Below are 13,814 nucleotides of genomic sequence, written 5' to 3'. Positions count from 1 at the left end.
AGAGGCAGAGTGATGAATGTATGAGTGTGTATACTGTGTGGTGCTGTGAGTGTAAGGGCAGAGTGATGAATGTATGAGAGTGTATACTGTGTGGTGCTGTGAGTGTAGAGGCAGAGTGATGAATGTATGAGTGTGCATACTGTGTGGTGCTGTGAGTGTAGGGGCAGAGTGATGAATGTATGAGTGTGTATACTGTGTGGTGCTGTGAGTGTAGAGGCAGAGTGATGAATGTATGAAGGTGTATACTGTGTGATGCTGTGAGTGTAGGGGCAGAGTTATGAATGTATGAGTGTGTATACTGTGTGGTGCTGTGAGTGTAGGGGCAGAGTGATGAATGTATGAGTGTGCATACTGTGTGGTGCTGTGAGTGTAAGGGGAGAGAGGAATGTATGAGTGTGTATACTGTGTGGTGCTGTGAGTGTAGGGGCAGAGTGATGAATGTATGAGTGTGCATACTGTGTGGTGCTGTGAGTGTAAGGGCAGAGTGATGAATGTATGAGTGTGCATACTGTGTGGTGCTGTGAGTGTAGAGGCAGAGTGATGAATGTATGAGTGTGCATACTGTGTGGTGCTGTGAGTGTAAGGGGAGAGAGGAATGTATGAGTGTGTATTCTGTGTGGTGCTGTGAGTGTAGGGGCAGAGTGATGAATGTATGAGTGTGTATACTGTGTGGTGCTGTGAGTGTAGGGGCAGAGAGGAATGTATGAGTGTGTATACTGTGTGGTGCTGTTAGTGTAGGGGTAGAGTGATGAATGTATGAGTGTGTATACTGTGTGGTGCTGTGAGTGTAGGGGCAGAGTGATGAATGTATGAGTGTGTATACTGTGTGGTGCTGTGAGTGTAGGGGCAGAGTGATGAATGTATGAGTGTGTATACTGTGTGGTGCTGTGAGTGTAGAGGCAGAATGATGAATGTATGAGTGTGCATACTGTGTGGTGCTGTGAGTGTAAGGGGAGAGAGGAATGTATGAGTGTGTATACTGTGTGGTGCTGTGAGTGTAAGGGCAGAGTGATGAATGTATGAGTGTGCATACTGTGTGGTGCTGTGAGTGTAAGGGCAGAGTGATGAATGTATGAGTGTGCATACTGTGTGGTGCTGTGAGTGTAGAGGCAGAGTGATGAATGTATGAGTGTGCATACTGTGTGGTGCTGTGAGTGCAAGGGGAGAGAGGAATGTATGAGTGTGTATACTGTGTGGTGCTGTGAGTGTAGGGGCAGAGTGATGAATGTATGAGTGTGCATACTGTGTGGTGCTGTGAGTGTAGGGGCAGAGTGATGAATGTATGAGTGTGTATACTGTGTGGTGCTGTGAGTGTAGGGGCAGAGTGATGAATGTATGAGTGTGTATACTGTGTGGTGCTGTGAGTGTAGGGGCAGAGTGATGAATGTATGAGTGTGTATACTGTGTGGTGCTGTGAGTGTAGAGGCAGAGTGATGAATGTATGAGTGTGCATACTGTGTGGTGCTGTGAGTGTAAGGGCAGAGTGATGAATGTATGAGTGTGCATACTGTGTGGTGCTGTGAGTGTAGAGGCAGAGTGATGAATGTATGAGTGTGCATACTGTGTGGTGCTGTGAGTGTAAGGGGAGAGAGGAATGTATGAGTGTGTATACTGTGTGGTGCTGTGAGTGTAGAGGCAGAGTGATGAATGTATGAGTGTGCATACTGTGTGGTGCTGTGAGTGTAGGGGCAGAGTGATGAATGTATGAGTGTGTATACTGTGTGGTGCTGTGAGTGTAGGGGCAGAGAGGAATGTATGAGTGTGTATACTGTGTGGTGCTGTTAGTGTAGGGGCAGAGTGATGAATGTATGAGTGTGTATACTGTGTGGTGCTGTGAGTGTAGGGGCAGAGTGATGAATGTATGAGTGTGTATACTGTGTGGTGCTGTGAGTGTAGGGGCAGAGTGATGAATGTATGAGTGTGTATACTGTGGTGCTGTGAGTGTAGGGGCAGAGTGATGAATGTATGAGTGTGTATACTGTGTGGTGCTGTGAGTGTAGAGGCAGAGTGATGAATGTATGAGGGTGTATACTGTGTGGTGCTGTGAGTGTAGGGGCAGAGTGATGAATGTATGAGTGTGTATACTGTGTGGTGCTGTGAGTGTAGGGGCAGAGTGATGAATGTATGAGTGTGCATACTGTGTGGTGCTGTGAGTGTAAGGGGAGAGAGGAATGTATGAGTGTGTATACTGTGTGGTGCTGTGAGTGTAGGGGCAGAGTGATGAATGTATGAGTGTGCATACTATGTGGTGCTGTGAGTGTAAGGGCAGAGTGATGAATGTATGAGTGTGCATACTGTGTGGTGCTGTGAGTGTAGAGGCAGAGTGATGAATGTATGAGTGTGCATACTGTGTGGTGCTGTGAGTGTAAGGGGAGAGAGGAATGTATGAGTGTGTATACTGTGTGGTGCTGTGAGTGTAGGGGCAGAGTGATGAATGTATAAGTGTGCATACTGTGTGGTGCTGTGAGTGTAAGGGCAGAGTGATGAATGTATGAGTGTGCATACTGTGTGGTGCTGTGATTGTAGAGGTAGAGTGATGAATGTATGAGTGTGCATACTGTGTGGTGCTGTGAGTGTAAGGGGAGAGAGGAATGTATGAGTGTGTATACTGTGTGGTGCTGTTAGTGTAGGGGCAGAGTGATGAATGTATGAGTGTGTATACTGTGTGGTGCTGTGAGTGTAGGGGCAGAGTGATGAATGTATGAGTGTGTATACTGTGTGGTGCTGTGAGTGTAGGGGTAGAGTGATGAATGTATGAGTGTGTATACTGTGTGGTGCTGTGAGTGTAGGGGCAGAGTGATGAATGTATGAGTGTGTATACTGTGTTGTGCTGTGAGTGTAGGGGCAGAGAGGAATGTATGAGTGTGTATACTGTGTGGTGCTGTGAGTGTAGGGGCAGAGTGATGAATGTATGAGTGTGTATACTGTGTGGTGCTGTGAGTGTAGGGGCAGAGTGATGAATGTATGAGTGTGTATACTGTGTGGTGCTGTGAGTGTAGAGGCAGAGTGATGAATGTATGAGTGTGTATACTGTGTGGTGCTGTGAGTGTAAGGGCAGAGTGATGAATGTATGAGAGTGTATACTGTGTGGTGCTGTGAGTGTAGAGGCAGAGTGATGAATGTATGAGTGTGCATACTGTGTGGTGCTGTGAGTGTAGGGGCAGAGTGATGAATGTATGAGTGTGTATACTGTGTGGTGCTGTGAGTGTAGAGGCAGAGTGATGAATGTATGAGTGTGCATACTGTGTGGTGCTGTGAGTGTTGGGGCAGAGTGATGAATGTATGAGTGTGTATACTGTGTGGTACTGTGAGTGCAGAGGCAGAGTGATGAATGTATGAGGGTGTATACTGTGTGATGCTGTGAGTGTAGGGGCAGAGTGATGAATGTATGAGTGTGTTTACTGTGTGGTGCTGTGAGTGTAGAGGCAGAGTGATGAATGTATGAGGGTGTATACTGTGTGGTGCTGTGAGTGTAAGGGGAGAGAGGAATGTATGAGTGTGTATACTGTGTGGTGCTGTGAGTGTAGGGGCAGAGTGATGAATGTATGAGTGTGCATACTGTGTGGTGCTGTGAGTGTAGGGGCAGAGTGATGAATGTATGAGTGTGTATACTGTGTGGTGCTGTGAGTGTAGGGGCAGAGTGATGAATGTATGAGTGTGTATACTGTGTGGTGCTGTGAGTGTAGGGGCAGAGTGATGAATGTATGAGTGTGTATACTGTGTGGTGCTGTGAGTGTAGGGGCAGAGTGATGAATGTATGAGTGTGTATACTGTGTGGTGCTGTGAGTGTAGAGGCAGAGTGATGAATGTATGAGGGTGTATACTGTGTGGTGCTGTGAGTGTAAGGGGAGAGAGGAATGTATGAGTGTGTATACTGTGTGGTGCTGTGAGTGTAGGGGCAGAGTGATGAATGTATGAGTGTGCATACTGTGTGGTGCTGTGAGTGTAAGGGCAGAGTGATGAATGTATGAGTGTGCATTCTGTGTGGTGCTGTGAGTGTAGAGGCAGAGTGATGAATGTATGAGTGTGCATACTGTGTGGTGCTGTGAGTGTAAGGGGAGAGAGGAATGTATGAGTGTGTATACTGTGTGGTGCTGTGAGTGTAGGGGCAGAGTGATGAATGTATGAGTGTGTATACTGTGTGGTGCTGTGAGTGTAGGGGCAGAGAGGAATGTATGAGTGTGTATACTGTGTGGTGCTGTTAGTGTAGGGGTAGAGTGATGAATGTATGAGTGTGTATACTGTGTGGTGCTGTGAGTGTAGGGGAAGAGTGATGAATGTATGAGTGTGTATACTGTGTGGTGCTGTGAGTGTAGAGGCAGAGTGATGAATGTATGAGTGTGTATACTGTGTGGTGCTGTGAGTGTAGGGGCAGAGTGATGAATGTATGAGTGTGTATACTGTGTGGTGCTGTGAGTGTAGGGGCAGAGTGATGAATATATGAGTGTGTATACTGTGTGGTGCTGTGAGTGTAGGGGCAGAGTGATGAATGTATGAGTGTGTATACTGTGTGGTGCTGTGAGTGTAGAGGCAGAGTGATGAATGTATGAGGGTGTATACTGTGTGGTGCTGTGAGTGTAGGGGCAGAGTGATGAATGTATGAGTGTGCATACTGTGTGGTCCTGTGAGTGTAAGGGGAGAGAGGAATGTATGAGTGTGTATACTGTGTGGTGCTGTGAGTGTAGGGGCAGAGTGATGAATGTATGAGTGTGCATACTGTGTGGTGCTGTGAGTGTAAGGGCAGAGTGATGAATGTATGAGTGTGCATACTGTGTGGTGCTGTGAGTGTAGAGGCAGAGTGATGAATGTATGAGTGTGCATACTGTGTGGTGCTGTGAGTGTAAGGGGAGAGAGGAATGTATGAGTGTGTATACTGTGTGGTGCTGTGAGAGTAGAGGCAGAGTGATGAATGTATGAGTGTGTATACTGTGTGGTGCTGTGAGTGTAAGGGCAGAGTGATGAATGTATGAGAGTGTATACTGTGTGGTGCTGTGAGTGTAGAGGCAGAGTGATGAATGTATGAGTGTGCATACTGTGTGGTGCTGTGAGTGTAGGGGCAGAGTGATGAATGTATGAGTGTGTATACTGTGTGGTGCTGTGAGTGTAGAGGCAGAGTGATGAATGTATGAGGGTGTATACTGTGTGATGCTGTGAGTGTAGGGGCAGAGTGATGAATGTATGAGTGTGTACACTGTGTGGTGCTGTGAGTGTAGGGGCAGAGTGATGAATGTATGAGTGTGCATACTGTGTGGTGCTGTGAGTGTAAGGGGAGAGAGGAATGTATGAGTGTGTATACTGTGTGGTGCTGTGAGTGTAGGGGCAGAGTGATGAATGTATGAGTGTGTATACTGTGTGGTGCTGTGAGTGTAAGGGGAGAGAGGAATGTATGAGTGTGTATACTGTGTGGTGCTGTGAGTGTAGGGGCAGAGTGATGAATGTATGAGTGTGCATACTGTGTGGTGCTGTGAGTGTAAGGGCAGAGTGATGAATGTATGAGTGTGCATTCTGTGTGGTGCTGTGAGTGTAAGGGCAGAGTGATGAATGTATGAGTGTGCATACTGTGTGGTGCTGTGAGTGTAGAGGCAGAGTGATGAATGTATGAGTGTGCATACTGTGTGGTGCTGTGAGTGTAAGGGGAGAGAGGAATGTATGAGTGTGTATAATGTGTGGTGCTGTGAGTGTAGGGGCAGAGTGATGAATGTATGAGTGTGTATACTGTGTGGTGCTGTGAGTGTAAGGGCAGAGTGATGAATGTATGAGAGTGTATACTGTGTGGTGCTGTGAGTGTAGAGGCAGAGTGATGAATGTATGAGTGTGCATACTGTGTGGTGCTGTGAGTGTAGGGGCAGAGTGATGAATGTATGAGTGTGTATACTGTGTGGTGCTGTGAGTGTAGAGGCAGAGTGATGAATGTATGAGTGTGCATACTGTGTGGTGCTGTGAGTGTTGGGGCAGAGTGATGAATGTATGAGTGTGTATACTGTGTGGTACTGTGAGTGCAGAGGCAGAGTGATGAATGTATGAGGGTGTATACTGTGTGATGCTGTGAGTGTAGGGGCAGAGTGATGAATGTATGAGTGTGTTTACTGTGTGGTGCTGTGAGTGTAGAGGCAGAGTGATGAATGTATGAGGGTGTATACTGTGTGGTGCTGTGAGTGTAAGGGGAGAGAGGAATGTATGAGTGTGTATACTGTGTGGTGCTGTGAGTGTAGGGGCAGAGTGATGAATGTATGAGTGTGCATACTGTGTGGTGCTGTGAGTGTAAGGGCAGAGTGATGAATGTATGAGTGTGCATTCTGTGTGGTGCTGTGAGTGTAGAGGCAGAGTGATGAATGTATGAGTGTGCATACTGTGTGGTGCTGTGAGTGTAAGGGGAGAGAGGAATGTATGAGTGTGTATACTGTGTGGTGCTGTGAGTGTAGGGGCAGAGTGATGAATGTATGAGTGTGTATACTGTGTGGTGCTGTGAGTGTAGGGGCAGAGAGGAATGTATGAGTGTGTATACTGTGTGGTGCTGTTAGTGTAGGGGTAGAGTGATGAATGTATGAGTGTGTATACTGTGTGGTGCTGTGAGTGTAGGGGAAGAGTGATGAATGTATGAGTGTGTATACTGTGTGGTGCTGTGAGTGTAGAGGCAGAGTGATGAATGTATGAGTGTGTATACTGTGTGGTGCTGTGAGTGTAGGGGCAGAGTGATGAATGTATGAGTGTGTATACTGTGTGGTGCTGTGAGTGTAGGGGCAGAGTGATGAATATATGAGTGTGTATACTGTGTGGTGCTGTGAGTGTAGGGGCAGAGTGATGAATGTATGAGTGTGTATACTGTGTGGTGCTGTGAGTGTAGAGGCAGAGTGATGAATGTATGAGGGTGTATACTGTGTGGTGCTGTGAGTGTAGGGGCAGAGTGATGAATGTATGAGTGTGCATACTGTGTGGTCCTGTGAGTGTAAGGGGAGAGAGGAATGTATGAGTGTGTATACTGTGTGGTGCTGTGAGTGTAGGGGCAGAGTGATGAATGTATGAGTGTGCATACTGTGTGGTGCTGTGAGTGTAAGGGCAGAGTGATGAATGTATGAGTGTGCATACTGTGTGGTGCTGTGAGTGTAGAGGCAGAGTGATGAATGTATGAGTGTGCATACTGTGTGGTGCTGTGAGTGTAAGGGGAGAGAGGAATGTATGAGTGTGTATACTGTGTGGTGCTGTGAGAGTAGAGGCAGAGTGATGAATGTATGAGTGTGTATACTGTGTGGTGCTGTGAGTGTAAGGGCAGAGTGATGAATGTATGAGAGTGTATACTGTGTGGTGCTGTGAGTGTAGAGGCAGAGTGATGAATGTATGAGTGTGCATACTGTGTGGTGCTGTGAGTGTAGGGGCAGAGTGATGAATGTATGAGTGTGTATACTGTGTGGTGCTGTGAGTGTAGAGGCAGAGTGATGAATGTATGAGGGTGTATACTGTGTGATGCTGTGAGTGTAGGGGCAGAGTGATGAATGTATGAGTGTGTACACTGTGTGGTGCTGTGAGTGTAGGGGCAGAGTGATGAATGTATGAGTGTGCATACTGTGTGGTGCTGTGAGTGTAAGGGGAGAGAGGAATGTATGAGTGTGTATACTGTGTGGTGCTGTGAGTGTAGGGGCAGAGTGATGAATGTATGAGTGTGTATACTGTGTGGTGCTGTGAGTGTAAGGGGAGAGAGGAATGTATGAGTGTGTATACTGTGTGGTGCTGTGAGTGTAGGGGCAGAGTGATGAATGTATGAGTGTGCATACTGTGTGGTGCTGTGAGTGTAAGGGCAGAGTGATGAATGTATGAGTGTGCATTCTGTGTGGTGCTGTGAGTGTAAGGGCAGAGTGATGAATGTATGAGTGTGCATACTGTGTGGTGCTGTGAGTGTAGAGGCAGAGTGATGAATGTATGAGTGTGCATACTGTGTGGTGCTGTGAGTGTAAGGGGAGAGAGGAATGTATGAGTGTGTATAATGTGTGGTGCTGTGAGTGTAGGGGCAGAGTGATGAATGTATGAGTGTGTATACTGTGTGGTGCTGTGAGTGTAAGGGCAGAGTGATGAATGTATGAGAGTGTATACTGTGTGGTGCTGTGAGTGTAGAGGCAGAGTGATGAATGTATGAGTGTGCATACTGTGTGGTGCTGTGAGTGTAGGGGCAGAGTGATGAATGTATGAGTGTGTATACTGTGTGGTGCTGTGAGTGTAGAGGCAGAGTGATGAATGTATGAGTGTGCATACTGTGTGGTGCTGTGAGTGTTGGGGCAGAGTGATGAATGTATGAGTGTGTATACTGTGTGGTACTGTGAGTGCAGAGGCAGAGTGATGAATGTATGAGGGTGTATACTGTGTGATGCTGTGAGTGTAGGGGCAGAGTGATGAATGTATGAGTGTGTTTACTGTGTGGTGCTGTGAGTGTAGAGGCAGAGTGATGAATGTATGAGGGTGTATACTGTGTGGTGCTGTGAGTGTAAGGGGAGAGAGGAATGTATGAGTGTGTATACTGTGTGGTGCTGTGAGTGTAGGGGCAGAGTGATGAATGTATGAGTGTGCATACTGTGTGGTGCTGTGAGTGTAGGGGCAGAGTGATGAATGTATGAGTGTGTATACTGTGTGGTGCTGTGAGTGTAGGGGCAGAGTGATGAATGTATGAGTGTGTATACTGTGTGGTGCTGTGAGTGTAGGGGCAGAGTGATGAATGTATGAGTGTGTATACTGTGTGGTGCTGTGAGTGTAGGGGCAGAGTGATGAATGTATGAGTGTGTATACTGTGTGGTGCTGTGAGTGTAGAGGCAGAGTGATGAATGTATGAGGGTGTATACTGTGTGGTGCTGTGAGTGTAAGGGGAGAGAGGAATGTATGAGTGTGTATACTGTGTGGTGCTGTGAGTGTAGGGGCAGAGTGATGAATGTATGAGTGTGCATACTGTGTGGTGCTGTGAGTGTAAGGGCAGAGTGATGAATGTATGAGTGTGCATTCTGTGTGGTGCTGTGAGTGTAGAGGCAGAGTGATGAATGTATGAGTGTGCATACTGTGTGGTGCTGTGAGTGTAAGGGGAGAGAGGAATGTATGAGTGTGTATACTGTGTGGTGCTGTGAGTGTAGGGGCAGAGTGATGAATGTATGAGTGTGTATACTGTGTGGTGCTGTGAGTGTAGGGGCAGAGAGGAATGTATGAGTGTGTATACTGTGTGGTGCTGTTAGTGTAGGGGTAGAGTGATGAATGTATGAGTGTGTATACTGTGTGGTGCTGTGAGTGTAGGGGAAGAGTGATGAATGTATGAGTGTGTATACTGTGTGGTGCTGTGAGTGTAGAGGCAGAGTGATGAATGTATGAGTGTGTATACTGTGTGGTGCTGTGAGTGTAGGGGCAGAGTGATGAATGTATGAGTGTGTATACTGTGTGGTGCTGTGAGTGTAGGGGCAGAGTGATGAATATATGAGTGTGTATACTGTGTGGTGCTGTGAGTGTAGGGGCAGAGTGATGAATGTATGAGTGTGTATACTGTGTGGTGCTGTGAGTGTAGAGGCAGAGTGATGAATGTATGAGGGTGTATACTGTGTGGTGCTGTGAGTGTAGGGGCAGAGTGATGAATGTATGAGTGTGCATACTGTGTGGTCCTGTGAGTGTAAGGGGAGAGAGGAATGTATGAGTGTGTATACTGTGTGGTGCTGTGAGTGTAGGGGCAGAGTGATGAATGTATGAGTGTGCATACTGTGTGGTGCTGTGAGTGTAAGGGCAGAGTGATGAATGTATGAGTGTGCATACTGTGTGGTGCTGTGAGTGTAGAGGCAGAGTGATGAATGTATGAGTGTGCATACTGTGTGGTGCTGTGAGTGTAAGGGGAGAGAGGAATGTATGAGTGTGTATACTGTGTGGTGCTGTGAGAGTAGAGGCAGAGTGATGAATGTATGAGTGTGTATACTGTGTGGTGCTGTGAGTGTAAGGGCAGAGTGATGAATGTATGAGAGTGTATACTGTGTGGTGCTGTGAGTGTAGAGGCAGAGTGATGAATGTATGAGTGTGCATACTGTGTGGTGCTGTGAGTGTAGGGGCAGAGTGATGAATGTATGAGTGTGTATACTGTGTGGTGCTGTGAGTGTAGAGGCAGAGTGATGAATGTATGAGGGTGTATACTGTGTGATGCTGTGAGTGTAGGGGCAGAGTGATGAATGTATGAGTGTGTACACTGTGTGGTGCTGTGAGTGTAGGGGCAGAGTGATGAATGTATGAGTGTGCATACTGTGTGGTGCTGTGAGTGTAAGGGGAGAGAGGAATGTATGAGTGTGTATACTGTGTGGTGCTGTGAGTGTAGGGGCAGAGTGATGAATGTATGAGTGTGTATACTGTGTGGTGCTGTGAGTGTAAGGGGAGAGAGGAATGTATGAGTGTGTATACTGTGTGGTGCTGTGAGTGTAGGGGCAGAGTGATGAATGTATGAGTGTGCATACTGTGTGGTGCTGTGAGTGTAAGGGCAGAGTGATGAATGTATGAGTGTGCATTCTGTGTGGTGCTGTGAGTGTAAGGGCAGAGTGATGAATGTATGAGTGTGCATACTGTGTGGTGCTGTGAGTGTAGAGGCAGAGTGATGAATGTATGAGTGTGCATACTGTGTGGTGCTGTGAGTGTAAGGGGAGAGAGGAATGTATGAGTGTGTATAATGTGTGGTGCTGTGAGTGTAGGGGCAGAGTGATGAATGTATGAGTGTGTATACTGTGTGGTGCTGTGAGTGTAGGGGCAGAGAGGAATGTATGAGTGTGTATACTGTGTGGTGCTGTTAGTGTAGGGGTAGAGTGATGAATGTATGAGTGTGTATACTGTGTGGTGCTGTGAGTGTAGGGGCAGAGTGATGAATGTATGAGTGTGTATACTGTGTGGTGCTGTGAGAGTAGAGGCAGAGTGATGAATGTATGAGTGTGCATACTGTGTGGTGCTGTGAGTGTAAGGGGAGAGAGGAATGCATGAGTGTGTATACTGTGTGGTGCTGTGAGTGTAGGGGCAGAGTGATGAATGTATGAGTGTGCATACTGTGTGGTGCTGTGAGTGTAAGGGCAGAGTGATGAATGTATGAGTGTGCATACTGTGTGGTGCTGTGAGTGTAGAGGCAGAGTGATGAATGTATGAGTGTGCATACTGTATGGTGCTGTGAGTGTAAGGGGAGAGAGGAATGTATGAGTGTGTATACTGTGTGGTGCTGTGAGTGTAGGGGCAGAGTGATGAATGTATGAGTGTGCATACTGTGTGGTGCTGTGAGTGTAGGGGCAGAGTGATGAATGTATGAGTGTGTATACTGTGTGGTGCTGTGAGTGTAGGGGCAGAGTGATGAATGTATGAGTGTGTATACTGTGTGGTGCTGTGAGTGTAGAGGCAGAGTGATGAATGTATGAGGGTGTATACTGTGTGGTGCTGTGAGTGTAGGGGCAGAGTGATGAATGTATGAGGGTGTATACTGTGTGGTGCTGTGAGTGTAGGGGCAGAGTGATGAATGTATGAGTGTGCATACTGTGTGGTGCTGTGAGTGTAAGGGCAGAGTGATGAATGTATGAGTGTGCATACTGTGTGGTGCTGTGAGTGTAGAGGCAGAGTGATGAATGTATGAGTGTGCATACTGTGTGGTGCTGTGAGTGTAAGGGGAGAGAGGAATGTATGAGTGTGTATACTGTGTGGTGCTGTGAGTGTAGGGGCAGAGTGATGAATGTATGAGTGTGCATACTGTGTGGTGCTGTGAGTGTAGGGGCAGAGTGTTGTATGTATGAGTGTGTATACTGTGTGGTGCTGTGAGTGTAGGAGCAGAGTGATGAATGTATGAGTGTGCATACTGTGTGGTGCTGTGAGTGTAGGGGCAGAGTAATGAATGTATGAGTGTGCATACTGTGTGGTGCTGTGAGTGTAGGGGCAGATAGATGAATGTATGAGTGTGTATACTGTGTGGTGCTGTGAGTGTAGGGGCAGAGTGATGAATGTATGAGTGTGCATACTGTGTGGTGCTGTGAGTGTAGGGGCAGAGAGGAATGTATGAGTGTGTATACTGTGTGGTGCTGTTAGTGTAGGGGCAGAGTGATGAATGTATGAGTGTGTATACTGTGTGGTGCTGTGAGTGCAGGGGCAGAGAGGAATGTATGAGTGTGTATACTGTGTGGTGCTGTGAGTGTAGGGGCAGAGTGATGAATGTATGAGTGTGCATACTGTGTGGTGCTGTGAGTGTAGGGGCAGAGTGATGAATGTATGAGTGTGTATACTGTGTGGTGCTGTGAGTGTAGGGGCAGAGTGATGAATGTATGAGTGTGTATACTGTGTGGTGCTGTGAGTATAGGGGCTGAGTGATGAATGTATGAGTGTGTATACTGTGTGGTGCTGTGAGTGTAGGGGCAGAGTGGTGAATGTATGAGTGTGTATATTGTGTGGTGCTGTGAGTGTAAGGGCAGAGAGGAATGTATGAGTGTGTATACTGTGTGGTGCTGTGAATGTAGGGGCAGAGTGATGAATGTATGAGTGTGTATACTGTGTGTTGCTGTGAGTGTAGGGGCAGAGTGATGAATGTATGAGTGTGTATACTGTGTGGTGCTGTGAGTGTAGGGGCAGAGTGATGAATGTATGAGTGTGTATACTGTGTGGTGCTGTGAGTGTAGGGGCAGAGTAATGAATGTATGAGGTATGAGTGTGTATACTGTGTGGTGCTGTGAGTGTAGGGGCAGAGTAATGAATGTATGAGTGTGTATACTGTGTGGTGCTGTGAGTGTAGGGGCAGAGTGATGAATGTATGAGTGTGCATACTGTCTGGTGCTGTGAGTGTAGGGGCAGAGTGATGAATGTATGAGTGTGTATACTGTGTGGTGCTGTGAGTGTAGGGGCAGAGTGTTGTATGTATGAGTGTGTATACTGTGTGGTGCTGTGAGTGTAGGAGCAGAGTGATGAATGTATGAGTGTGCATACTGTGTGGTGCTGTGAGTGTAAGGGGAGAGAGGAATGTATGAGTGTGTATACTGTGTGGTGCTGTGAGTGTAGGGGCAGAGTGATGAATGTATAAGTGTGCATACTGTGTGGTGCTGTGAGTGTAAGGGCAGAGTGATGAATGTATGAGTGTGCATACTGTGTGGTGCTGTGATTGTAGAGGTAGAGTGATGAATGTATGAGTGTGCATACTGTGTGGTGCTGTGAGTGTAAGGGAAGAGAGGAATGTATGAGTGTGTATACTGTGTGGTGCTGTTAGTGTAGGGGCAGAGTGATGAATGTATGAGTGTGTATACTGTGTGGTGCTGTGAGTGTAGGGGCAGAGTGATGAATGTATGAGTGTGTATACTGTGTGGTGCTGTGAGTGTAGGGGTAGAGTGATGAATGTATGAGTGTGTATACTGTGTGGTGCTGTGAGTGTAGGGGCAGAGTGATGAATGTATGAGTGTGTATACTGTGTTGTGCTGTGAGTGTAGGGGCAGAGAGGAATGTATGAGTGTGTATACTGTGTGGTGCTGTGAGTGTAGGGGCAGAGTGATGAATGTATGAGTGTGTATACTGTGTGGTGCTGTGAGTGTAGGGGCAGAGTGATGAATGTATGAGTGTGTATACTGTGTGGTGCTGTGAGTGTAGAGGCAGAGTGATGAATGTATGAGTGTGTATACTGTGTGGTGCTGTGAGTGTAAGGGCAGAGTGATGAATGTATGAGAGTGTATACTGTGTGGTGCTGTGAGTGTAGAGGCAGAGTGATGAATGTATGAGTGTGCATACTGTGTGGTGCTGTGAGTGTAGGGGCAGAGTGATGAATGTATGAGTGTGTATACTGTGTGGTGCTGTGAGTGTAGGGGCAGAGTGATGAA

The sequence above is a fragment of the Taudactylus pleione genome, unplaced genomic scaffold (assembly GCF_031769625.1).
Source record: "Taudactylus pleione unplaced genomic scaffold, aTauple2 ptg000098l, whole genome shotgun sequence".
Classification (NCBI taxonomy): domain Eukaryota; kingdom Metazoa; phylum Chordata; class Amphibia; order Anura; family Myobatrachidae; genus Taudactylus; species Taudactylus pleione.
The sequence above is the reverse complement of the archived record's forward strand: the minus strand, read 5'-3'. Positions refer to the sequence as shown.